This window comes from Eptesicus fuscus, chromosome 1, assembly GCF_027574615.1.
Source record: "Eptesicus fuscus isolate TK198812 chromosome 1, DD_ASM_mEF_20220401, whole genome shotgun sequence".
NCBI classification, from domain to species: Eukaryota; Metazoa; Chordata; class Mammalia; order Chiroptera; family Vespertilionidae; genus Eptesicus; species Eptesicus fuscus.
Genome location: NC_072473.1, coordinates 52,702,320 through 52,728,797, shown reverse-complemented (window position 1 = coordinate 52,728,797; position 26,478 = coordinate 52,702,320). Strand labels below are relative to the sequence as shown.

Sequence of the window (26,478 nt, the reverse complement as noted above, 5' to 3'; positions counted from 1 at the left end):
AAAACTTCCCTAATATGGGAGAAAAAAAAGTTACACAAGTACAGAGAACCCCAAGCAAGATGAATCCCATAAGACCCACACCAAGATACGTCATAATTACAATGTCAAATGTTAATGACAAAGAGAGAATCTTAAAGGCTACAAGAGAGAGACAGAGAGCTACCTACAAAGGATCCCCAATCAGATTATCAAATAATTTCTCAACAGAAACACATCAAGCTAGAAGGGAATGGAAGGAGGTATACAAAGTGTTGCAAAGCAAAGGACTGAATCAAAGAATACTCTACATAGTAAGGCTATCAATCAAAATTGAAGGGGAAATGAGGAGCTTCACACACACAAAAAAAGACTAAGGGAGTCTTTATCACTACCAAGCCAGCAATGTAAGAAATGCTAAAGGGAATGCTGTAAAAAGAAGAAATAAAAAGGTAAGAAGGAACACTGGCACCAAAATAGAAATGACTACAAGCAAGTACCTTTCAATAATAACTTTAAACATAAACGGACTAAATGCTCCAATCAAAAGACATCGAGGGGCTGAATGGATAAAAAAACATGACGCATATATATGCTGTCTACAAGAGACCCACCTCAGAACAAGGGACTCACACAGACTGAAAGTGAAGGGATGGAAAAATATCTTTCAGGCAAATGGAAATGAAACAAAATCATGGGTAGCAATACTTACATCTGACAAAATAGACCTCAAAGTGAAGGCCATAACAAGAGATATGGAAGGCCACTTCATAATAATAAAGGGATTGATACAACAAAGGGATATAACCCTGATAAACATATATGCACCCAATGCAGGAGCACCCAAATACATGAAAAATCTCCTGGAAAATATCAAGAGAGACATTGACAACAATACAATCATAGTAGGGGACTTTAATACACCACTGACATCACTGGATAAATCCTCTAGACAAAAAATCAGCAAAGAAACAGCAATCCTAAATGACTCACTAGATTAGATGGACTTAATTGACATCTTCAGAACATTTCACCCCAAAGCCACAAAATATACATTCTTCTCAAGTGCACATGGGACATATTCAAAGATAGACCACAAGCAAAGTCTCCCCAAATTCAAGTAGATTCAAATCATGCCAAGGATCTTCTCAGACCCAATGGCATAATATTAGAAATAAACTACAATAAAAAAATTCAAACACTTGGAAGCTGAATAGCATGCTATTAAACAATTATTGGGTTACCAAAGAGATCAAAGAAGAAATTAAAAAAATTCTGGAAATGAATGACAATGAAAACACAACAATCCAAAAATCTATGGGACACAATGAGAGCAGTCCTGAGAGGGAAGTTTATAGCCCTACAGGCCTACCTAAAAAAAAAAAAAAAAGTAAGAAAGAAAAAATGGTGGTAAGTCATTGAACTCTACAACTCTAAGAATTAGAAAGAGAGCAACAAGAAAAGCCCAAAGTGAGCAGAAGGAAGGAGATAATAAAGATCAGAGCAGAAACAATGACATAGAGAACAAAAAAAAAATAAAAAGAAAAAGAACAAAAAAAAACAACAACACAAAACATCAATGAAACCAAGATCTGCTTCTTTGAAAGGATAAACAAGATTGTTGAACCTCTAGCCAGGCTCACCAAAAAGAAAAGAGAGAGGACCCAAATAAACAAAATCAGAAATGAGAGAGGAAAAATAACAACAGAACCCACAGAAATACAAACGATTGTTAAAAAATACTATGTACAACTCTACTCCAAAAAACTAGACAACCTGGAGGAAATGGACATATTACTAGAAAAATACACCCTTCCAAAACTCAGTCGGTAAGATTCTTAAAATTTCAATAGGCCAATAACTATGGAATAAATTGAAGCAGTCATCAAAAAGCTCCCAGGAAACAAAAGCCCGGGGCCAGACGCCTTCACAGGGGAGTTTTACCAAACATTCAATGAAGAACTAAAACCTATCCTCCTCAGAGTATTCCAAAAAATTCAAGAGGAAAGAACACTTCCAAGCTCCTTCTATGAAGCCAGCATTACCCTAATACCAAAACCAGATAAAGACAACACAATGAAAGAGAATTATAGGACAATATCCCTGATGAACATAGATGCCAAAATCCTCAACAAAATTCTAGCAAATCGGATCCAGCAATACATCAGAAAGATCATACACCATGACCAAGTAGAATTTATTCTGGGGATGCTAGGATGGTACAATATCTGCAAATCAATAAACGTGATACATCACATAAACAAATTGAGAGACAAAAATCACATAGTCATATCAATTGACACAGAAAAAGCATTTGACAAAATTCAACACACTTTCTTGATAAAAACTCTCAACAAGGTAGGAATACAAGGATAATACCTCAATATAATAAAAGCCATATATGACAAACCCACAGCCAACATCATACTCAATGGACAAAAACTAAAACCATTTCCCCTAAGAACAGGAACAAGACAGGGATGCCCACTCTTAACACTCCTGTTCGACATAGTACTGGAAGTACTAGCCATTGTGATAAGACAAGAAGAAATAAAAGGCATCCAAATTGGAAAAGAAGAAGTAAAACTGTCCTTATTGGCAGATGACATGATACTGTACATAGAAAATGCTAAATACTGCATCAAAAAATTATTAGACTTAATAAGTGAATTCAGCAATGTAGCAGGATACAAAATTAATGCCAAGAAATCTATGGCATTTCTTTACACCAATAGTGAACCTACACAAAGAGAAACTAAAAAAGCAATCCCATTTACCATCTCACCAAAAAAATTAAGATACCTAGGAATATATTTAACTAAGGAGGTAAAAGGCCTATATGCGAAAAACTACAAGACACTGAAAAAAAAGATAGAGGAAGACATAAACAGATGGAAGAACATACTGCGTTCATGGATTGGTAGAATCAACATCATCAGAATATCCATACTACCCAAAGCAATCTATAGATTCAGTGCAATCCCCATTAAAATACCAACGCCATATTTCACAGACCTAGAACAAATGTTCTAAACATCCCATCTGGAATAAATAAATAAAAAAAAGACTACAGCAAATAGCTACAGCAATCCTGAGTAAGAAGAACCAAGTAGTTGGGATCTCAATACCAGATATCAAGATGTATTACAAAGCCACTGTTCTCAAAACAGCTTGGTACTGGCACAAGAACAGACATATAGATCAATGGAATAGAATAGGGAACCCAGAAATCGACCCAAACCACTTTGCCCAATTAATACTTGACAAAGGAGGCAAGAGCATACAATGGAGTCAAGACAGTCTCTTCAATAAGTGGTGTTGGGAAAATTGGATATATACATGCAAAAATAATGAAACTAGACCACCAACTTACACCATACACAAAAATAAACTCAAAATGGATAAAGGACTTATAAGACGGGAAACCATAAAAATAATAGAGGAATCCACATGCAGCAAAATCTCAGACATATGCCGAAGCAGTTTCTCCACTGAAACTGCTCCTAGCGCAATGGAAACTAAAGAGAAAATAAACAAGTGGGACTACATCAAAATAAAAAGCTTTTGCACAGCAAAGGAAACCATCAATAAAACAACAAGAAAACCCACTGCATGGGAGAACATATTTGCCAATGTTATCTCTGATAAGGGTTTAATCTCTAACATTTACAGGGTACTCATACAACTTAACAAAAGGAAGATAATCCAATAAAAAAATTGGCAACGGACCTAAATAGATACTTTTCATAAGAAGACATAAGGAAGGCCAAGAGACATATGAAAACATGCTCAAAGTCACTAACCATCCAAGACATGCAAATCAAAACGACAATGTGGTATCATCTCACACCTGTCAGAATGGCTATCATCAACAAATCAACAAACAAGTGCTGGCGAGGATGCAGAGAAAAAGGAACCCTTTTGCACTGCTGGTGGGAATGCAGAGTAGTGCAGTCACTGTGGAGAACAGTATGGAGTTTCATCAAACAACTAAAAATGGAACTCCCATTTAACCCTGCTATCCCACTTCTAGGAATATATCCCAAGAAGCTTGAAACACCAGTCAGAAAGGATATATGCACCGCTATGCTCATTGCAACACAATTCACCATAGCTAAGATTTGGAAACAGCCTAAGTCTCCATCAGCAGATGAGTGGATTAAAAAAACTGTGCTACATCTACACAATGGAATACTACACTGTGGTAAAAAAAAAAAAAAAAGAAGGAATTCTTACCATTTGGAATAGGCTGGTGGAACTGGAGCGCATTATGCTAAGTGAAATAAGCCAGTCAGAGAAAGATAAGTATCACATGATCTCACTGATTTATGGAATATAATGAACAACATAAACTGATGAACAAAAACAGATCCAGAGACAGAGAAGCATCAATCAGACTGTCAAACCTCAGCGGGAAGGTAGGGGAGAGTGGGGTAAGGGGGAGAGATTAACCAAAGGACTTGTATGCATGCATATAAGCCTAACCAGTGGACATAGACAACAGGGCAGTGAGGGGATGAGTGGAGGGTTTGGGGTTAATGGGAGGATGAGGACACATATGTAATACCTTAATCAATAAAGAAATTTTTTGAAAAGTTTTTCTATTCCTTGCTCATTTTCTTCTCCTTCTGTTACCTCTGTTTTGGGGATGTTGTTTCGTTTTGTGTTGTCCCAAAGCTCCATTAGGCTCTCCCTCTGCTTTTTAAGATTTTGTTTGCTGCTCTCCTTGGGTGTTTTTCTTACCTTGTCTTCTAGCTCACTGATGCGTTCCTCAGCTTCCTCTATTCCTCTCTTGATGCTTTCTATTGTGTTCTTTATTGCAACTATGTCATTCTTTATTTCCTCCTGGTAATTCTTCATTTCCTCTTGATTCTTACACATGTTGTTGAATTTGTATTCCATCTTTTTCACCATCCTATGTCCATTGCTCTGAATTCTTTCTGTGACAAATTGCTTGCCTCCATTTCGTTTACTTCCTTTTCTGGTGATTCTTCCTTTTCTTTAAAGCTTATGCAGGCTGTTTCTTTGTCTCCCTATTTTTGCTCCTCTCAGGTTGTCTGGTTATGTGGCTCACTCTCTAACACGTTGACCAAAATGCACAAAATACAACTTGATAAGACATGACTCAGAGGGAAGAAAACACAAATGTATTTAAGATACCAATAACCCCAATAAAGGTGACCACCAGAGAAAAAACAATTACGGGAGAGAAAAGAGTGCAAAAATGATATTGAGAGAAGGAAAAATAGGAGAGAAAAGAAAAAGAATAAAAAAGAAGGGGAAAAATATACATATGTGGGGAGAAAAACTCTACAAAATAAATAAATCAAATTGCAAATAAGAAACACCCAGAAAAAAGGGCGGGAACTGAATCTGAAGAGGCAGCGCTTATTTTCAGAAAGTAAGTTTCAATTGAATGAATGCAGAAATGGTCACAGTTCAGTATAGAGGAAGTAGAAAGAGAATGAGTGGGTAAGAAGAAAAGTAAAACAATAAAATAATGAATAAAAATTCCCCTTTCTTTAATCTATTCTCTATCTATCAATCTATTTTTGCAAAAGGATAATTAAGTAGACTGCAAATAGGCTTGAGTTTGGTGAGTGAAACTAAGTAATTAGGAAAAGAGAGCAAGCAAGGAGACAGAAAGACAAATTATATAAAATTGGCTAGCAAATAAAGAGAAAAGAGAAGCATGCATGGACTTGGAGCAGGTGAGAGGAAATTAGATATATGAGAAAACCAACAGAGACTACTATAATAATAATGCATTAATAAAGCAGATAAAATTGATCAAGTTTTAACAAGCAGTAAAATGAAAGGAGGCAGAAAAACTAAATTAGGAACAGGAGAAGAGAAACAGGATGAAAAAGGAAGAAGTGAGGAAGAAAAGGGAGGAAAAAAATAAAAAAATAAGGTAAAATAAAATAATGATGAAAAATAAAAATAGAATGTCGATCACTAATCCAAAAAAATAAAAATAAAAGGTTAAAAAATAATAATAGCCCTGACCGGTTTGGCTCAGTGGATAGAGCGTTGGCCTGGGGACTGAAAGGTCCCAGGTTCGATTCCGGTCAAGGGCATGTATCTTGGTTGCGGGCACATCCCCAGTAGGGGGTGTGCAGGAGGCAGCTGATCTGTGTTTCTCTCTCATCGATGTTTCTAACTCTCTATCCCTCTCCCTTCCTCTCTGTAAAAAAAATCAATAAAATATTTTTAAAAAATAATAATAAATAAAAATTTAAAAAATAAAATAAATAAAAAATATTTTTCTTTTCTTTCTTAAATAAAAAAGTGAAGTACTGAAGTGTTTGCTTCAGCTGAGTTCTAATGTCCCTTGGGGGCTGGTTTAAGACCCCCTCTCTATTGTTCTGTCTGCCAAGTCTCAGTTTTCTTTTAGGTAGACACCACGGTGTTGAGGTTCCCAGTGATCCACCACTCTTCTGTGTCTGTCTCCTCAACCTTGGTTTCAGGCAGGCAGGAACAATCTGCCAGCTTTGTTTGTCTTCCTGCTTTCAGTGGTATTTACACAAGCATCTATTTCTGACACGGGCACTAGGTGGGGGTGTTGCTGTATTAGGTTCCAGGACCAAATGGCCCCTCAACCCAGTCCCCGGGGGCGCCCTGGGGGCATTCAGAATCCTTGTTTCTCTGCAGAGCTCCAGGCTGGGTCCGGCTGCACTGCTAGGAAGGGCTGGCTCTGTAGGAGAAAAATGGCTGTTTAGGGTTGGAGGGACCGGACTGTCCCAGGGCTGGATTCCTGGTCGCTTCTCTCTGTTTTGCTCCCCAGCCTCCACAAAACCACCTATACCTACACCACAGCCTCAGTGAATGTTTGTAATTGAAGTATCCTATGTCCTGGGTTTAGCGCGTAAAAGCAAGAAAAACATAAAGACAGAACAACTGCGCAGCTGCACGTTTCTTTCTCCCTGGCACTGAGCTGCCATGCAGAACTTCAGGCTGCCTTTCTGGGTGCAGCCTCCCACAGCTATGAACTTAGATCTAGAGTCCCCAGCCGCCAGCAGCCCTTATGGACCCCCTTCCACAGTCAAGTGTTATGCGTGTCCCCAAGGGACGCCATCTTGGTGCGCACAGTTTCCTTCTGACCCTCTAGTCCCAGTGGTTGCATGTCTCTCTCTCCAGCCCAGATCCCTGACCCTACAAATTTCCAGGCATCTTCTGTCCTTTCCAGCCACAGATTGTCTCACCTGTATTTAATTTGCCAATTCCAGGTAGATGTTATTTGATTTAGTTGTTTCTTCTATCTGCTCTGTGAGAAGGCACAGGACACATCTACCTATTCAGCCCCCATTTTGTCTCCCCCTGGACAAACTTTTTAGGAGCCTGTGGCCAGGGAGGCTGGAGTCTCAGTGTTCATGGGTTCACAGCCAAGGCAACAGGTTCCTGGCCAGGGTGGCTGTAGGGTTGCGGGTGGTGTCCGAGGGCTCCTGGGTGGAGGTGAGGCTGGGCTCCCAGTCACAGCCACTCTCCCATTCAAGATGGCACAGCCTCTGTGGCAGAATTGGCTTCCCCAGGAGAGACTGCAGTGGCAGCAGAGCCTGCTTGGCTCAGGGAGCCGGGTCCGTCAGCCCCCCGTCAGTCCCCTGTCAGTCCTGCAGAATATAACTGTACCTCACTCACACATACACGCCCCACATATCCACTCACTCCCCTTTGGCTCCATCACACACTCACACTCTCTCACTCACTGCCATCCTGTCCGTTGCCATTTGGATTCCTCCAGGAAGATCTACCACAGCTTTTTTATCACTCATCTACTGATGGGCATTTGGGCTGTTTCCAGATCTTAGCTATTTTAAATTGGTGTATGAACATAGGGGTGCATACATTCTTTCTGATTGGTGCTTCAAGTTTCTTAGGATATATTTTCACAAATGGGATCACTGGTGAAATGGCAGTTCCATATTTAATATTTTGAGGAAACTATAATGGTTTTCATAATGGCCGTACCAGTCTGCATGCCCACCAGCAGTGTACTAGGGTGCCCTTTTCTCCACATTGTTGCCAGCACTTGTCATTTGTTCATTTGTTGATGGTAGCGATTCTGACAGTTGTGAGGTGATACCTCAGTGTCATTTAATTTGCATCTCTGATGATCAGTGACTTTGAGCATTTTTTCATATGTATCTTGGCCATCTGTATGTCTGCTTTGGAGAAGTGTCTATTAGTCCTTTGCCCATTTTTTAATTTGATTGATTGTCTTCCTTTTATTAAGTTGTATGAGTTTCTGATATCCTACCTTATAATAGAGAAACATGCAAATTGACTGCACCTCCGCTATGCCCATGATTGGGCCTGCAAGAGGCTGGGGGCGGGACTCCGGGTGGCCTATCCAGCCGTTGAGAAGACCAAGATGGTGGCGCCCAATCCTCTTAGTTCTGGGGGTCCCGGGGGCGATCGCAACCCTGGAGGGGCGTGGCCGGGCCAAGCCAGCCGCTCCCGGGGGTCCCGGAGGCTAAGGCCACCCCGGGGGGTCATGGCCGGGCCGAGCCAGGCACTTCCAGGGGGTCCCGGGGCCCATCGCCACCCCGGGGGGCGTGGCCGGGCCGAGCCAGGCGCTTCCAGGGGGTCCCGGGGCCGATCGCCACCCCGGGGGGGGCGTGGCCGGGCCCAGCCAGCCGCTCCCGGGGCGGGGGTCCCCAGGCAATCGCCACCCTGGCCTAAATGGCTGGTGCTGAGAGGGATCAATGGGGCCGGCGGAAGGAGCGGGTGGTAGTTGACCACCGAGGGCATCTGCAGCAGCCGGATGCAGAGCTCGGGTCCGCGTTCTCCAGGTTGGCCTCCGTGGGGTCCGTGTCGCACCCATAGTGGCCGAGTGGGCATGCTGGCATCGTAGCCCCAGCACGAGGCCAGCTTCCCAAGCCAGGCTGCGGAGGGAGGGAGGGCCTCTGGGCAGGGAGCACTCCCCCATCCCAGAGGACAGGGCACAGCGAGGGAGCAGCAGAGAGCTACTAGAGGTGGTGGGTGTGGTGGCCTGGCTTCCAAGAGGCTGGCTTCAGCTGCTGTGGCCTGCGCTGAGGTGGCTGGTGGTGGGGGCAACTGCGGGGGCGCATCCGAGGCTGGGGCACTGGGAGACATGGGACTGCAGCCCAGAAAGCGAGGCTCCGGAGGACCTGGTCACCGACCCCCGGCATTGAAGCCGCCTCCTACAAGATGTATCCTAGCCTAGGTGTGTGGGAAGCAGGTTCAGGAACCTCTCCCTTTGCGGCGCCAGAGCCCAGGCCTGCCAGCGCCCCAGAGGAGACCCCCGCCAGGATCGGGGCGTGACCAGTCTCCAAACCAGGGCGGCCATTAGCCCAGGCCTGCCAGCACCCCAGAGGAGACCCCCGCCAGGATCGGGGGCGTGACCGGCCTCCAAACCGCCCGCAGCCCTAGCCCAGGCCTGCCAGCACCCCAGAGGAGACCCCTGCCAGGATTGGGGTCATGGCCAGCCTTCAAACTGTGGCGGCCCCTAGCCCAAGGAGGCCTCCTGGCCGAGGACGCCTGAGTCTGTTCTTGACCTAGGGCCGGGCTCTCCCCGCAAGGGACTCAGAAGCCACCAGAGTCTAACTGCCAGTCTCTGGGAGTGCATCCACTGTCCACCAAAAAATAGGGCCATCAAACCATTCAGTCTCAGTGCAGGCACAGGTCCGTGGCTGACGGGGTGGAGGCCAGACCAAAACAAAACAGCAGAAACACCCTACCCACCTGGGCGGGTACTGCTGTAGTCCACGTGGCCTGGGCAGTGTAGAAAGCGCTACCTTCTCCCAGGTCCTGTGCTGGCACCGCCGCCTCGCTCACCCTCAAGCCCCCCTGGGTCCTGATAGCAAAGTGTGTGGGGCATTCTGCAGGAGTTGTGACGTTCTGGGTGCTTTTGCCCAAAGACACACTTTGGGATGAATTCAGAGCCACATCTCATTTCCCATGAGACTGGAAGAACCATGTAAAAGGATTTTGAAAAAAGCTTTCCACATCTCTGTTTATTCTTTTGAATCCATAAAACGACCTTAAAAAAAGCATTCGGGCCACCTAAGAAAGAATGCACTTTCTGGCCAGAGCACGCAGGATTCTTTTGCCCAACAGGTTAAAGGGAGCAGAGCTGGCACAGTGGGAATGGCCCTGGTGCCCTATGAGAAGACCGGGGGAATGGGGTTGCCGAAATTCCATAAGCCTCTTGCCACCTTCTCCTTTGCAAACCACACCATCCAGATCCACCAGGACTGGAGGCAACTGGGAATCACAGCCATGATTTGGGACATGGTGAGCAAATCTTGAGGGGCCTCTGAAAACATCTGCAATTGATTATAAGACTGGTCTTTATTTAAAAAGAAATAAAAGAACAGCTTTGTTGAGATATAACCCATATACTGTACATGTCACCTAAAGTGTACAATGAACTGGTTTTTTAAAGTAAATTCAGAGTGGTACAACCATCACCATGCTCAATTTTTAAATATCTTCATGACCCATCCCCTCCAAAAAAAACTTCTACCCACTGGAATCACTTTCCTGATCATCTTCCCCAAAATAGATTGCACTTTAAAGGTGGGTAAAGGAAAGTTGAGGGAAGTTAAAACACTGCACAAAGGATATTGTAAGATGACAAAGCCCAAAGTGAAGATCATGTGTTTTCTTTAAAAAATATATATTTTTAAAATTTCAGAAAGGGAGAGGGAGAGAGAGATAGAAACATCAATGATAAGAATCACTAATCAGCCGAAACCGGTTTGGCTCAGTGGATAGAGCGTCGGTCTGCAGACTGGAAGGTCCCAGGTTCGATTCCGGTTAAGGGCATGTACATTGGTTGCAGGCACATACCCCGGTGGGCGGTGTGCAGGAAGCAGCTGGTCGATGTTTCTCTCTCATCGATGTTTCTAGCTCTCTATCCCTCGCCCTTCCTCTCTGTGAAAAATCAATAAAATATATTTAAAAAAAAAAAGAATCACTGATCAGCTGCCGCCCACAGGCCCCCTACTGGGGATTGAGCCCGAAACCCAGGCATGTGTGCCCCTGATCAGAATCAAACCTGGACTCTTCAGTCCACAGGTCGATGCTCTCTCCATTAAGCCAAACTGACCAGGGCCATGTGTTTTCTTCAAGTTCTGCGTGGTTGTAATGGTCCCCAAATCTATACTAATAAAAGGGTAATATGCTAATTAGAGTGGTTGTCTTCCAGACATCTTTCCAGACAAAGCCGCAGTGGCTACAAAGGCCAAGGCTCAGGCAGCCATAACCAGCTGCAGTGGCAGCAGCATTGGGGTTATGGGGGTGGTGCCTCCAGAAGGAGGCCAGACTGGGGGCCAAGGCACAGGCAGTTTGGGGTGATCAGGCTGATAGGGGAGGGCAAGGTAGGGACAATCAGGCTGGCAGGAGATCAAGGTAGGGGCGAGCAGGCAGGCAGGCAGTGGGGTTAGGGACAATCAGGCAGGCAGGCAGGTGAGTGGTTAGGAGCCAGCGGTTCCGGATTGTGAGAGGGATGTCCGACTGCTGGAAGTTGGACATCCCCTGAGGGGTCCCAGATTGAAGAGGGTGCAGATTGGGCTGAGGGGCACACCCCTCCACCCCCACCCCCCCCAGTGCACGAATTTTGTGCACCGGGCCTCTAGTATTTTGGATATTAACCCTTCATTAGATGTATCATTGCCAAATATTTTCTTCCATACATTGGGCTCTCTTTTTGTTTTGTTGATGGTTCCTATGGCTATGCAAAACTTTTAATCTTTTTTTTATTAGGCAAATGATTTCATGATATAGAACACCAGAATTTCTCTAAACACAGTGACCATATTTTTATCTGGGGTACGGATCTGAAATGGTACAAATTATACATGATGAATTCAATAGAATGAAAAATCAATTCCTCTGACTTTCCATTCCTTGCTCCCACTCACTCTTACTTGCCTCAGACTGTTTCTATTGAAGATATTTAGTTAAACCTTTTAAGGAGGACATGTGAGGTCTACCGCCAACAGTGTTGACATGCTGACGGGCACCACACAGGGGGACCAGGGACCCTGAGCAATTCGCTTCCTGCTGGAAGTCGGTACTACATTTCTAGCCTGTTCAGATGAAGTACCACTCAGATGGCCAAAGAACAGCTGCCATCTCCAAGACTGTGGGAATCAGATGAATGAGTGTTTTGTTGCTATTACTGCATACATATGGCATAGCTTAATAAAAATTACTTTGTTTCATTGCTTTATAAAGTCACACCCCACATACAGTCATCATTAAAATTCAACGACTGCCAGTACCAGATATAAGGGGCTCCAACAATGTCAAAGCATGATGGAGTTATGGACCCCAAGAAAAACTTGAGAATGGGTCAGCCCTGACGTTACTCACTGTAGAGTGCAAACACTACGTTTTGTTTAGTTCTGAGGAGAGGACTCCATCCAGGGGAACTGTCAGTCACCAGACAGGGAACAAGGACTTCCCTTGGCTTTGGCACTCTACTCCCAGGATGGGTGTCCAATTGGTGCAGGCAATGAGTGAGTGGTCCAAAGTGATCCAAAGAATACTCTGGAACCCTATCCAGGCCAGGACCCAGAGACCAAAGCTAAGGGCTGTTGTGGGCCACAAGGTCCTCACAAAGACAGCAGCACAACCCCCTCTCCTCAGGCTCTTCTGCAGCATAAAGCCCAGCAGAGGGAAGCTCTTTGTGAGAGAAGAATGGAAGTTGGCACAGTGAAGGCCAAGCAACTTTCCAAAGGATGGAAGTTGGCACAGTGAAGGCCAAGCAGCTTTCCAAAGGCTTGATACTCTAGGCCACACCCAACAATATTTCAGAGAGTATATGATCCCATCAAAAAAATGAGTGGCACTATTTTATCAGTAGAGCATCTTGGAAAAATCCAGGATGCCTACTCTGAAAGTTAAATCAGAAACATGGAAGCCACATCAGTATACAATTATATTCTCCATTTTAAGATCTATGAATATATTGGTTTTCAAGCACCACAGGAATCCTTTTTAAAAACTTGAGCCGCTTGGTATAGTGCATGTGTTAAGCAGATTTTAAGAGACCATATATCTAGAATGGGTTAAGTAATCATAACCATCTTCATGAAACATGGTTACCTCTGGGTTTTTCTGGTATGATCTGATTAAACACAGAACAAAATTATGCTTCATTCACAACACACAACCATCCAAACTGCATTTACAATACAAGTTTATGCAAAATCCCTGATTATATTTAGATTGTCAGATTAGGTACCGAGGGCCAGAGGCTCACCCTGTATGTCCTACCAAGGACAACAGCAGCAGCTTTTCTATTTCAGTACAGTTATGGGCAGAAATCAGATTATGTAAAATTGAGGTCCTTCCATGAAGTTTAAGATTTAGGGTAGAAGAATGGAAGACAACAAAATACTTTGAAATTAAAATAATTCCACACTGGTCTTGTACTCCATGAAACCCTGAGATGAATTATAGTTCTCAAACACTTGTACTTGGACCCAGGTTCACTAGAATACTTCAGTCTGCTTCAAGCTGGCTCATCATGAACTTCCTGCTGTATTCATAGGCCAAAAATAGTGCCCCATTGGCAGGGAACGCTCGAATCATAGTAGGTTTCAGTCCAGAATATAAGGCCGTTATTCCTTCATTTTTCACAACACTTATACAGGTTCCAACAAATCCTGCCTGTTTTCCAGACATGGAAAGAACTTGAATTCTAGACTTGATACAATCCACTGGGTAAACAGCAAGCCAGAGGCAAATTCCACCAACTCCACCACTTAACATCAAAGGAACAGGGCCACCGCGCCAGCAGTCCTCTCTCTCCGTGGCGGGGTGGCCGCTTAACCCCCACGTGGGCCACGGCCAGCCCTCCTCCCCGCCCTGCCCCGCGCCAGGGCCCCCAGCGGCCAGCCCCCGCGGCTGCAGAGCCCAACTGCGGGGCGGGCTGAGCCCAGAACTTTTTATCTTGATGTAGTCCCATTTGTTCATTTTCTCCTTAGTTTCCATTGTCCTAGGAGCTGTATTAGTAAAGATATTGCTATGACATATATCTGATATTTTGCTGCCTATGGATTCTTCTAAGATTTTTATGGTTTCCCATCTTACATTTAAATCCTTTATCCATTTTAAGTTTATTTTTGTGTATGGTGTAAGTTGGTGGTCTAGTTTCATTTTTTTTGCATATATCTGTCCAATTTTCCCAACACCATTTATTGAAGAGACTGTCTTGACTCCATTGTATGTTCTTGCCTCCTTTGTCAAATATTAATTGAGGATAATGGTTTGGGTTGATTTCTGGGGTCTCTGTTCTATTCCATTGATCTATATGCCTGTTCTTGTATCAGTACCAGGCTGTTTTGATTACGGTACATTTGTAGTGTAACTTGATATCTGGCATTGTGATTCCTCCAACTTTGTTCTTCTTTCACAAGATTGCTGTGGCTATTCGGGGTCTTCTTTGATTCCATATAAATTTTTGGAGTATTTTTTCTAGATCTGTGAAATATGTTATTGGTATTTTAATAGGGATTGCATTGAATCTGTAGATTGCCTTGGTTAGTATGGACATTTTAATGATCTTGATTCTACCAATCCATGAGCATGGTATATTCTTCAACTTGTTTATATCTTCTTCTATCATTGTTTTCAATGTCCTGTAGTTTTCCAAGTTCAGCTCTTTTACCTCCTTGGTTAAGGTTATTCCTAAATATCTTAATTTTTGTGTTGCAGTGGTAAATGGGATTGCTTTTTTAGTTTCTCTTTCTGATAATTCATTATTGGTGTATAAAAAAACCATCAATTTTGGGGTGTTGATTTTGTATCCTACTACATTGCCAAATTCATTTGTTAAATCTAGTAGTTTTTTGGTGGAGTCTTTAGGGTTTTCTATGTACAATATCATGTCATATGCAAATAATGAGAGTTTTACTTCCTCCTTTCCAATTTGGATGCCTTTTATTTCTTCTTCTTGTGTGATTGCTGTGGCTAGGACTTCCAGTACTGTATTGAATAACAGTGGTGAAAGCAGAAGCAGACATCCCTGCTTTGTTTCAGTCTTAGGGGAAATGGTTTTAGTTTTTGCTCATTTCGTATGATGTTCCCTGTAGGTTTGTCATATATGGCCTTTATCATGTTGAGATATGCTCTCTATATTCCCACTTTGCTGAAAGTTTTTTATGAAAATGGGTGTTGGATTTGGTCGAGTGTTTTTTCTGCATCTATTGAAATGATCATGTGATATTTGTCTTTCAGTTTCTTTATGTGATGTATCACATTTATTGATTTGTGAATAATGTGCCAGCCTTGCCTGACTGGAATAAATCCCACTTGGTATGGTGTGTGATCTTTTTAATATATTGCTGGATCTGCTTTGCTAATATTTTGTTGAGGATTTTAGCATCTATGTTCATCGGAGATATTGGACTGTAATTCTCTTTCTTTGTAGTGTCTTTATCTGGTTTTGGAATTAGGGTTATGCTGGCCTCATAAAAAGAGCTTGGACCTATTCCTCCCTCTTGGATTTTTTGGAATAATTTGAGGAATATAGGGGGTAGTTCTTCTTTGAATCTATGGTGAAACTCCCCTGTGAAACCATTGGGACCCAGGTTTTGTTTGCTGGGAGTTTTTCATTACTGCTTCTCTTTCCTCACTTGTTGTTGGCCTATTCAGGTTTTCTGATTCTTCCTGATTCAGTTTTGGGAGATAGTATTTTTCTAGGAATTTGTCCATTTCATCCATATTGTCCAGGTTGTTGGCATATAGTTCTTCATAGTATTTTCTTATAATCCTTTGTATGTCTGTGGTGTCGGTGGTTACTTCACTTTCATTTCTGATTTTATTTATTTGGGTCCTCTCTCTTTGTACCTTTAAAAATATATATATATATATATTGATTTCAGAAGATGGGAGACGGAGAGAGAATATAGAAACTTCAATGATGAGAAGGAATAAATCATAGGCTTCCTCTTACACACCTCTGCTGGGGATTGAGCCCACAATGCTGGCATGTGCCTTTCACCAGAATTGAACCTGGGACCCTTCAGTCCACAGGCTGATGCTGTATCCACTGAGCCAAACCAGCTAGGTCTCTCTCTCTCTCTTTCTCACTCTCTCTCTTTCTCACTCTCTCTCTCTATCTCTCTTTTTTGATGAGTCTGATACATCAGTGTTGTTGGTCCTATCAAAAAACCAGCTCTTGGTTTCATTGATTTTTTGTATTATTGTTTTAGACTCTGCCATTTATTTCTGCTCTAATCTTTATTAGTTCCTTCCTTCTACTTACTCTAGGCTTTTCTTGTTGTTCTCTTTCTAGTTATTTAAGTTGTAGGGTTAAATAATTTATTATTAATTTTCTTATTTTTTGAGGTAGACTTGTAATGCTATGACCTTTACTCTCTCATGAATGTTTTCTCTGTGTCCCAGAGATTTTGGATTGTTGTGTGTTCATTTTAATTTGTTTCCAGGAAGTATTTGATTTGTTTCTTGATCTCATTGGTAACCTAGTCATCCTATCTAATAAAAGAGTAATATGCAAATTGACCATACCTCCACTACACCCATAAGCCACGCCCACCAGCCAATCAGGAGCGAGTATGGAAATTAACTCAACCAAGATGGCTTTGTCCATGGAGCGAGCAGGAGGCTTGGGTTTCCCTGGCAATGGAGGAAGCCAAGCTTCCTGCACACCCTGGCTGGCCCTGGACTCCACTCAAGGCTACAAAGTTTCAATTATAGAAGATAAATAAATCCCAACAAAAATGGCTGTGGCCACGGAGTGAGCAGGAGGCTTGGGTTTCCCCGGAAATGGAGGAAGCCAAGCTTCCTGCACACCCTGGCCAGCCCAGGCCTCCGCTCAAGGCTATAAAGTTTCAATTATAGAAGATAAATAAATCCCAGATACCAGGGCCTCCACTTGGGTCGCCGGGGTCATGGCTGGCCTGCAAACCAACACAGACCCCTCACCCAGGCCGCCCCATGCCCCAGGGGAACCCCTACCCTGATCCAGGACACCCTTCAGGGCAAACCAGCTGGCCCCCATCCATGCAGCAGGCCTCTATACTATCTAATAAAAGAGTAATATGCAAATTGACTGTCACTCCAACACACAAAGATGGCTGCCCCCATGTGGACACAAGATGTCCGCCACAAGATGGCCAGCAGGGGAGGGCAGTTGGGAGGGATCAGGTTCGCAGGGGAGGGCAGTTGGGAGGGACCAGGCCTGCAAGGGAGGGCAGTTGGGGGCAATCAAGCCTGCAGGGGAGGGCAGTAGGGGTGACCAGGCTGGCCAAGGAGGGAAGTTGTGGGTGACCGGGCCTGCAGGGAAGGGCATTTGGGGGGGGACCCAGGCATGCAGGGGAGTGCAATTGGGGGGTGGACCAGGCCTGCAGGGGAGGGCAGTTAGGGGTGACCAGTCCTTCAGGGGAGGGCAGTTAGGGGCAATCAGGCTGGCAGGGGAGCAGTTAGGCATCAATCAGGCTGGCAGGAGAGTGGTTAGGAGGTGATCAGGCTGGCAGGTAGAAGCAGTTAGGGGCAATCAGGAAGGCATGCAGGCGAGCAGTTGGGAGCCAGCAGTCCTGGATTGTGAGAGGGATGTCCGACTGCCCATTTAGGCCTGATCCTACCAGGATCAGGCAGTCGGACATCCCTCAAGGGGTCCCAGATTGGAGAGGGTGCAGGCTGGGCTGAGGGACACACACCCCCGTGCACGAATTTCGTGCACCGGGCCTCTAGTTGTTTAATAACATGCTATTTAGCCTCCATGTGTTTGAATGTTTTGGGGTGTTTTTACTGTAGTTGATTTTAAATTTCATTCCACTGTGATCTAAGAAGATGCTTGATATGATTTGAATCTTCTTGAAATTGTAAAGACTTGTTTTGTGTCCTAACATGTGATCTATCTTTGGGAATGATCCATGTGCACTTGAGAAGAATGTGTATTCCACAGCTTTGGGGTGAAATGTTCTATAAATGTCAATTCAATACATCTGATCCAGTGTGTCCTTTAGAATCTCTGTTTCCTTGTTAAGTTTTTTTCTTGAAGATCTATCCAGTGATGTGAGCGGGGTGTTAAAAGTCCCCTGCTATGACTGTATTGTCTATCTGAAGATCTATCCAGTGAAGTGAGCGGGGTGTTAAAGTCCCCTACTATTACTGTATTGTCTCTCTCTCCCTTAAAGTCCTATAGAAGTTTTTTATATATTTAAGTGCTCCTATATTGGGTGCATATATGTTTACCAGGGTTATATCCTCTTATTGGATCAATCCCTATAGTACCATGTAGTGTCCTTTGTTGTCTCTCCTTTTTTTACCTTTCAAATCCACTTTTATTTTCTTTTTTTCCTCCTCACACACAGGACTTCTCCCCACACATTTCCTGCAGCTGTAAAGTCACTTCATGTTGGTCAAGTACCATTTTACCCCTAAAACTTGGTTGGCATCAATATATGACAGTTAACCAGTGTTAAATCTATAAAATATTTACATTGCACAGCACATTAAGCTTTAGACACTTGGCAATTAAACCACATAAAGAAATAAGACAAGACCCACATGTTCAGAATCAGGTGTTCACAGTCCCTGTCGGATGACTATACAATCGTTTCAAAGGCAGCAGAGGCAACAGGCAGTTACTTCAGAGGACATCAAACACTATGATTGGGAAGCACATTACAATGTTACCTCAGTGTCATTTACCACCCCACCTCTCAGGTGGTCTCATCTATACTGATAAAAGGGTAATATGCTAATTAGGGTGGACATCTTCTGGACGTCCTTCCAGACAAAGCCACAGCAGCTGCAAAGGCCAAGGGCCAGCAGCCGCGGCGGCTTTGAGGGCTGAGGGCCGGTCCAGCACCACGGTCCCTTTTGCAGAGGCCGCGGGAGAAGGCAGAAGGAAGAAGGCAGCAGTGCAGGAGAAGGCTGGCACTGCGGGAGAAGGTAGAAGGGAGAAGGTGGAAGTTAGGCAGTTAGGGTGATCAGTCCAGGAGGGGACAGCAGTTAGGGGGGTCAGGCTAGGAGGGGAGAACAGTTAGGGGGATCAGCTCAGGAGGGGAGAGCAGTTTAGAGGGATCAGGCCTGGAGGGAAGACCAGTTAGGCAGTTAAGGGTATCAGGCCAGCAGGGGAGAGCAGTTAGGGATGATCAGGCCAGCAGGGGAGCAGTTGAGGGCATCAGGAAGGCAGGCAGAGGTGGTTAGGGACAATCAGGCAGGCAGGCAGGTGAGCAGTTAGGAGCCAGTGGTTCTGGATTACAAGAGGGATCCCGGATTGGAGAGGGTGCAGGCCATGCTGAGGGGACACCCCCCACCCCCCCACCCCCGCCGTGTACAAATTTCATGCACTGGGCCTCTGGTAATTCTAGAATGCCAGGTATGGCTGATATAAAATAAATATAGACAACACAACATTTACTCTGTGGACATATTCTAACTCCTACTATGCACACATTGTGATTTTGAATGCAACTCATCCTAAAAACTTGTCACGATCATCATAGTTTTTCAGGTTGGGTGATCCAACTATCTTGCACTCAACTGGTACTGCTAGCAGCATAGTTGAGCTGGACAGTAACTAATGGCTGTAGATAATTCGCATGCAGTTTTTTCCCCATAATATGGAAAATACTTTATGTTTATGTTTCCCTCTGGAGGATAAGCTGGTAGAGTTGTTGTGTTTTCACCCTTAGAATTACCAGTGCATTCTATCCTTGAGGCTTTAATTCAATTATCCTGTTCATTTTCACAAGAATACAAGGGTGTCCGCGGGAGTAGCTAAAGTCAGGATCATTCTCCCCACTGCATGCTTGAAGTAAGTTCAGAGGAAACTGACATGCTTCATAAACTGGACCCTTCTGTTCAAAGAGTACCCCACCAGAGCAGTTTTTGAGATTCTTCTGTGCTTCTAAAGCATATGGCTTTAGAAACGTCTTAATGTCTTCAATATACCCTTTATAGGACTCTGGTTCAGACACACTAAATGAATATTCCAACGCTGTCGCTGGTTTTGAAAAAACCGTAAGTCCTGGACTAGAAATCTGGTCTCAATATTTTGGAACTTCATCGTTCAGAGTCTGAAGCATAACCCACATTGTGAATGTGAAGAGTGCAACCAGGAACCCATAAAAGATTAGGTAGAAGAGCAAGATCAAACCCCAGCTCTTGGCGGTGCGCCCCAGGAACTCTCGGTGGTCGGGTTGTAGATGAAGAGCTTCCACTGGGCCAAACTCTGGTTGAAGGACTTCTTGTCTTTCTTCCTCTTGGTGTGCACGCTGAGGGCGAGGGGAGCAGTGGCCCCGGGGAGTGGAGGCAGTGAGGAGCGCAGCCCAGTGAAGGCTCCGGGGAGTGGAGGCAGTGAGGAGCTCAGCCCAGTGAAGGCGACTGTGGCAGAAGGTGGAACAGTTGGCCAAGGACACCTCCTCACTGCTGCAGGCATTCAAATGTGCTGATCTGGGCTGCAGTAGCCAATCCCCACACCACTGCACCCCCTTTGTTGTCTCGTGATAGCCTTCATTTTGGTCTATTTTGTTGGATATGAGTATTGCTACTCATGTTTCTTTTCTTTTCCTTTTGCATGGAAAGTTATTTTCCATCTATTTACTCTCATCTTATGTGAGTCTTTTGTTCTGAGGTGACTCTCTTGTATACAGCATAAAATTGGGTTATGTTTTTGTATCATTTCAGCTACCTTATGTCTTCTGATTGGAGCATTTAATCCATTTACTTTTAAGGTTATTATTGATAGGTACTTATTATTGCCATTTTAATTCTGTATGCCTAGGTTTCTCTCTGTGTTTCTTCTTCTCATTACAGCAGTCCCTTTAGCATTTCTTGTAATACTGGCTTGGTGGTGATGTACTCCTTTAGCCTTTTTTTTTTTTTTTTTCTGGGAAGCTCCTTATTTGACCATCTATTTTGAATGATAGCCTTGCTGGGTATAGTAATCTTGGTTTTTAGACACAGATCCTTGCTTTCCTTTACCTTGAGTACTTCATGCCATTCCCTTCTGGTATGTAGAATTTCTGATGAGAAATCAGGTGTCAGCCATATGGGAGCTCCTTTGTAGGTAACAGTTTCCTTTTCTCTTGCTGCCTTTAAGATTCTCTCCTTGTCTTTAATTTTTGCATTTGAATTTTGATGTCTGGTTGTGGGCCTGTTTGGGTTCTTCTTGCTTGGGGTTCTCTGTGCCTCCTGAGCTTGTGTGACTTTTTCCTTTACCAGGTTAGGGAAGTTTTCTGCCATTATTTCTTCAAACACGTTCTCTAGTCTTTTCCTCCTTTCTGCCTCTTCTGGCAAACCTACTATTTGAATATTGTTACATTTCATGATGTCCCACAGCTCCATTAAGCTGTCCTCCTGTTTTTTAATTGTTTTTTCTTTTTGGTTCTGTTTGAGTGATTTTTTTTCAACCCAGACTTCTAATTCACTGATTTGATCCTCAACTTCCCATAATCTGTGTATTCCTTCAAATGTGTTCTTTATTTGTGCTATGTCATTATTTCTGTTTTCATAGTTACTATATTTTTTCTCATGTTGTTGAGCATCTGTACCATCATTATTCTGAACTGTATATCAGATGAATTTCTTATCTCCATTTCATTTATGTCTTCTTCTGGAGAATTCTCTTGTTCTTTCATTTGGGGGTTGTATCTTTGTCTCCTCATTTTGGCTGCCTGTTTGAGTTTGTGACTGGAAGTTCCAGAGAGATATCTGTCTTAGGTAGATCTGCTATGCCTCTCAGTCTCTAGTGCAGGACATTGTCAAATGCTGTTTCTGACTAATTATATCAGGCAAAGACTCAAAGCCTACAGAGACTGCCTCTGTCTACAGACTGATAAGATTCTGTCTTGAATTGCCCTCAGGCAATTGTCCACAGATATGACTATATTTTTTTACAACAGGGTGAAGCAATTCCTTCTGCCTGGAGGCTAATTGTTATTCTCAGTCTCTTAATGGGCCTCAGTAACTCCACACCATTCAGCAAGGTGTTTTCCAATATGGTGGGTCAACTGCTTTCTCTCCAGGCAAGGCCACCTGTATAGCAAATGTCTGCATGAGAAAGATGACCTCTGAAGCATGAGGGAATGACTTAGCACTGGAAATTGGGGTATGTGCCTTCTGAGCTCTCATCTCAGAGCCCCTGATCCTTGTTTCTGTTTACACAGCTCCAGTCCACTCTGCCCTCCCTCTACTGGAGCACAAGGTAAGTGGCTCCACACGGAATTTTGTGTTTTGGCCCTTTAAGAGGGTGCCTGAATTTCCTGCCATCTCTCCCTGGCAGGCAGCAACCTTGCTGCTTTTCACAGCCAGATATTGTGTGGGTACCCTTCTCAGTTCGGGTGCTCTCTGCTGAGTGGCCCTGCTTGAGGATTAGACCCCAGAGTTCTCAGTGGCACCCCCCCCCCCCCGCAGCTGAGATATCTCTCTGGAACTTCAATTGTTGTCTGTGGGGCCTGGCCAGCCTTTTCATGCCTCTGCTCCTCCTACTAGTCTCTATGAAGTCTACCCTTTCAGTCCTCGGTTATCAGGGTTCTTTCCAGCAAGTCTTCCGTTGATTATTCAGGAAGTTTTTCTGTATTTTAGTTGTTATTCCAGTTTTATCCTGGGAGTGCATCCATACAGCCTCCACTTACTCCACTGCTATTTTTAATATTCTCTACAGAACTCCTTTTATCTTGTAAAAGTGAAACTCTGTACCCATTAAACAATAACTCCATATTCACCCCTACCCCCAGCTCCTTACATACAGTATTCTACATTCTTTTTCTATGAGTTTGACTAATCTAGGTAACTCAACTTAGTGGACTCATACAGGATTTGTCTTTTTTTTGACTGGCATCTTTCATTTAGCATAATGTCCTCAAGATTCATCTGTGTTGTAACATGTCAGAATTTCCTCACTTTTTTAATTAAAAAGGTTTTGTCTTATAACAACACAAATTTATTATTCAGTTCTTTAGTCCAGAAGCGTTACATCTAACCAGGCTAAAATCTAGGTGTTGGCAGGGCTGGTTTCTTTCTGGAGTCTCTGGAGGAGAATCTGTTTCCTTGACTTTTCCAGCATTTAGAGGCTACCTGCATTTCTTGACTTATGGTCCCCTTCCTCCATCATCCTCAAAGCCTACAAGGCCAGTTGAATATTCCTCAGCTCACATCACTGGGACACTCAGAATTTCCTCCCTGAATAATATCCCATTGTGTGTATATATTATATTTTGTTTATCCATTCATCTGTCAATTGAGACTTGGGTTACTTCCACCTTTTTGCTATTGTAAATAATGCTGCTATGAACATGAGTGTACAGATATTTCTCTGAAACCCTGGTTTCAATTATTTTCGGTTTATACTTGGATCATATGGGAATTCTATTTTAAATGTTTTAAAGAATTACCATAATGTTTTTTGTAGTGGCTGCATTATTACACATTCTCATCAATAGTGCACAAGTTTTCCAACTTTTCCACATCCTTTACAACACGTTTGTGTGTGTGTGTGTGTGTGTGTGCGTGTGTGTGTGTTTACATTAGCTATTGTAATGGGTGTGAGATGGTATCTCATTATGGTTTTAATTTCCATTTCCCTAATGATTAGTGATGTTGAGTATCTTTTCATGAGATTGCTGCTATTTGTGTATCTTTTTTTTTTTGAGAAATGTTTAGTTTAGTACTTTGCAATTGTTACTTAAATTGTTCATTTGATTTTTTTGTTATTGAGTTTTAGGAGTTCCTTAAAAATTCTGGGCATAATCCCCCTATCAGATATATGATTTGCAAATATTTTCTTCCAATCCATAGTTGCCTTTTTGCTCTGTTGATTGTATCCTTTTATATACAGAAATGTTAAATTTTGATAAAGTTCAATTTTCCTATTTTTACTTTTGTTACCTGTGCTTTTGGTATCATATCCAAAAAAATCATTGCCAACTCCATCCTTTGTATAGTTAAGACTTGATTGTTGTTGGTGTCACTGGGGGGGCTCTCTTTATCTATAAAGGAAGAGTTGCTGTGCAGGAGACACGTTTATGGGCCGGGTCTTGGTGCAGCAAAGCTTTGGCGCTCACTAAATATTCCCGTTGAATGTGTCCCTTATGCACGTGGTTGAAATCTGGTGTCATCTCCCACAGACCACTAGATGCCCTCGTTTCTGGGTCTCCAATGGGGTGTAGATCAGCTACTGCCTTAGGCACTCAGCAAGGATTACAGCAAAAACTGTAGTTTCTTCCTCCTGTCTGAGTGGCCCTGGAGCAGTCCCACTAGAACAGCAGATCATCTGGTCCACTGCCAGAGGGCAGGCCACCCACATGCATAAGCCGTTGCTTGGGGCGCAGGTGTGCCTGCAAGACTTGCGGGGCAGGTCTTCAAAACGTGCGGGGCGGGTCCCAGGGCGGGGCGGGGTCTCAGGGCACCAACAGGCCATCGTGCGGCGAGCCGCGATGGCTGTGAGTCTGGTCCTTCTGCCTTCCACGTATCTAAGTCCCCTCGTTCCGCACTCCAGCGCAGCAAACACTGATTGCTGGGCGCACCTCCGCAAGAGTCCCGCCTCTCCCCGCAGGCATCTGGGTCTCCCGGGGTTCGCCAGAAGATGGGTTTCAGGGTGATGGAGAGCTAATCTCCCTTAGGTTTGGAACAAAAGCCCCTTTCCCCCGCCACCAGCCAGACCCACGCACCTCCACACCTCATCCCCTCCGATTTCGCTGGGTGCGAGGCAACAGAACAGCCTTTAACCTCCGCCGCCATCTTTTTCAAACTTCTCAATTTGTACTTCTTAATCCCTTCATTTCAGTCAACTCTACTGAAGTCTAGCGCGGAGGTGCACGGAGAGGGCGCCCGGGCCTCCGTCCGGTGTGCGGGGCGCGCGGCCCGCGGCACCAGGCGCGCGGGGGCTGCGCGGCGGGGACGGGTGCTGGGAGGCCGCCGGGCTCCGGGCGCCGCCGCTGCAGCGACGTCCCCAGCATCCCGGGCCGGGCGGCCTGCGGGGGCGGCGGAGTTGCGAAAGTGAGTGAGTTTCCCAGGGTTTCGCCCAGAATGGGGTTCAGTGCAATCGGAGCCGGTGCTCAGCGCACTCCGGAGCCTTTATCTCCTTCCTGCCAGTGAACTCCGGCCAGGTCATCAGCCGCCCCCTCCTCTCCGGTTCCATCCTCCCCACAGGCGCGTGTGCTCGTGTCTCCGCCCGTTTCTCCATACCTCAGGCTTTTACGGCTTCCCCGACTGTCCCCGTGGCCTTCTCCTTCCCCCCAGCTGTGGGCATTTCAGTCCACCAACTTTCCTGTGGTTCTGGACGATGTCCGTTCTGACCTCTAGTTGTATTTTTGAAATTGTTGTGCCCGGCTGCAGGTTAGGTGTTTAACCTATGCCGCCATCTTGGTTTCTCTCCATTGCCAACTCCAGTGTCGTGAAGATTTCCCCCTGTGATTTCTTCTAAGAGTTTTTATATTTTAGCTCTTCTGTTTAGGTCTTTGATCCATTTTTAGTTCATTTTTTTTGGTATGGTATAAGGTAAAGATCCAATTCCATTCCTTTGCATGTGGATAACAGCATCATTTGTTGAAAAGACTGCTCTTTTCCCCCATTGAATGATCTTGGTACTCTTGTGGAAATCTATTTGACCATATGTACAGGAATTTATTTCTGGACTCTATATCCTACTTCATTGGTGCATATGTCTTTATGCCAGCACCACACTGTTTTGATTATATCTTTGCAGTAAACTTTGAAATCAGGAAGTATGAGTCCTCTAGCCTTGTTTTCCTGTTTAAGGATTGATTTGGCTCTCAGAGTCCTGTGAGATTCCATATGAATTTTAAGATGGAGTTTTTATTTTTGTAAAAGATGTCATTGGGATTTTTATAGGGATTGCATTAAATCTATAGGTTGCTTTAGGAGTATTAACATCTTAACAATAAGTCTTCCAATCCATGAACTGCTTGAATTTTTAAATAATCAAAATATACTGGTATTCAAGCATAATAGAGGCAGATTCATAGATGGAGAGCAGGCAGGCAGCCCTGGGGGTGTGTTAAGGGAGTGGAGGGATTGAGCAAAAAAGAGAGAGAGAGAACTCATGGACAAGAGCAATAGTGTGGTGATTGCGAAGGTGCAGGGAAATGGGTGGAGGTTGAAGAAGGCATAGAGGGGATAAATGGTGATGGAAAATGAAATAAAATAAAATTTTAAAATAGAAAATAAACAATTAAAATATATGTATATGTATTATTTGTGTAATCAAGCATAGGTAAATATAAGGAGTTTTTGGCAGAGGAAACTGGTAAATTTTGTTTTTCTGTTTAGTTTTATTGAGATACTTGAGGCCCGGTGCACGGATTTGTGCACCGGTGGGGTCCCTAGGCCTGGTTTGCAGAGATTGGGCCAAAACTGGCTCTCCAACAACCTCTGAGGGGTCCCGGATTGTGAGAGCACAGGCCAGGCCGAGGGACCCCACCGGTGCATGATCAGGGCCGGGGAGGGACCTTGAGAGGGCTCTAGGGTGTGTCCAGCCCGTCTTGCCCAGTCCTGATCAGCCAGACCCCAGCAGCAAGCTGACCTACCGGT

General features: G+C 44.0%; 1 protein-coding gene across 1 annotated transcript in view; it reads left to right on the top strand.

Annotated features, from left to right (window-relative positions):
* Positions 1-26,478, top strand: part of TEX11 (testis expressed 11) — a 479,256-nt gene that overhangs the window by 255,785 nt on the left and 196,993 nt on the right. The window lies entirely within an intron of this gene.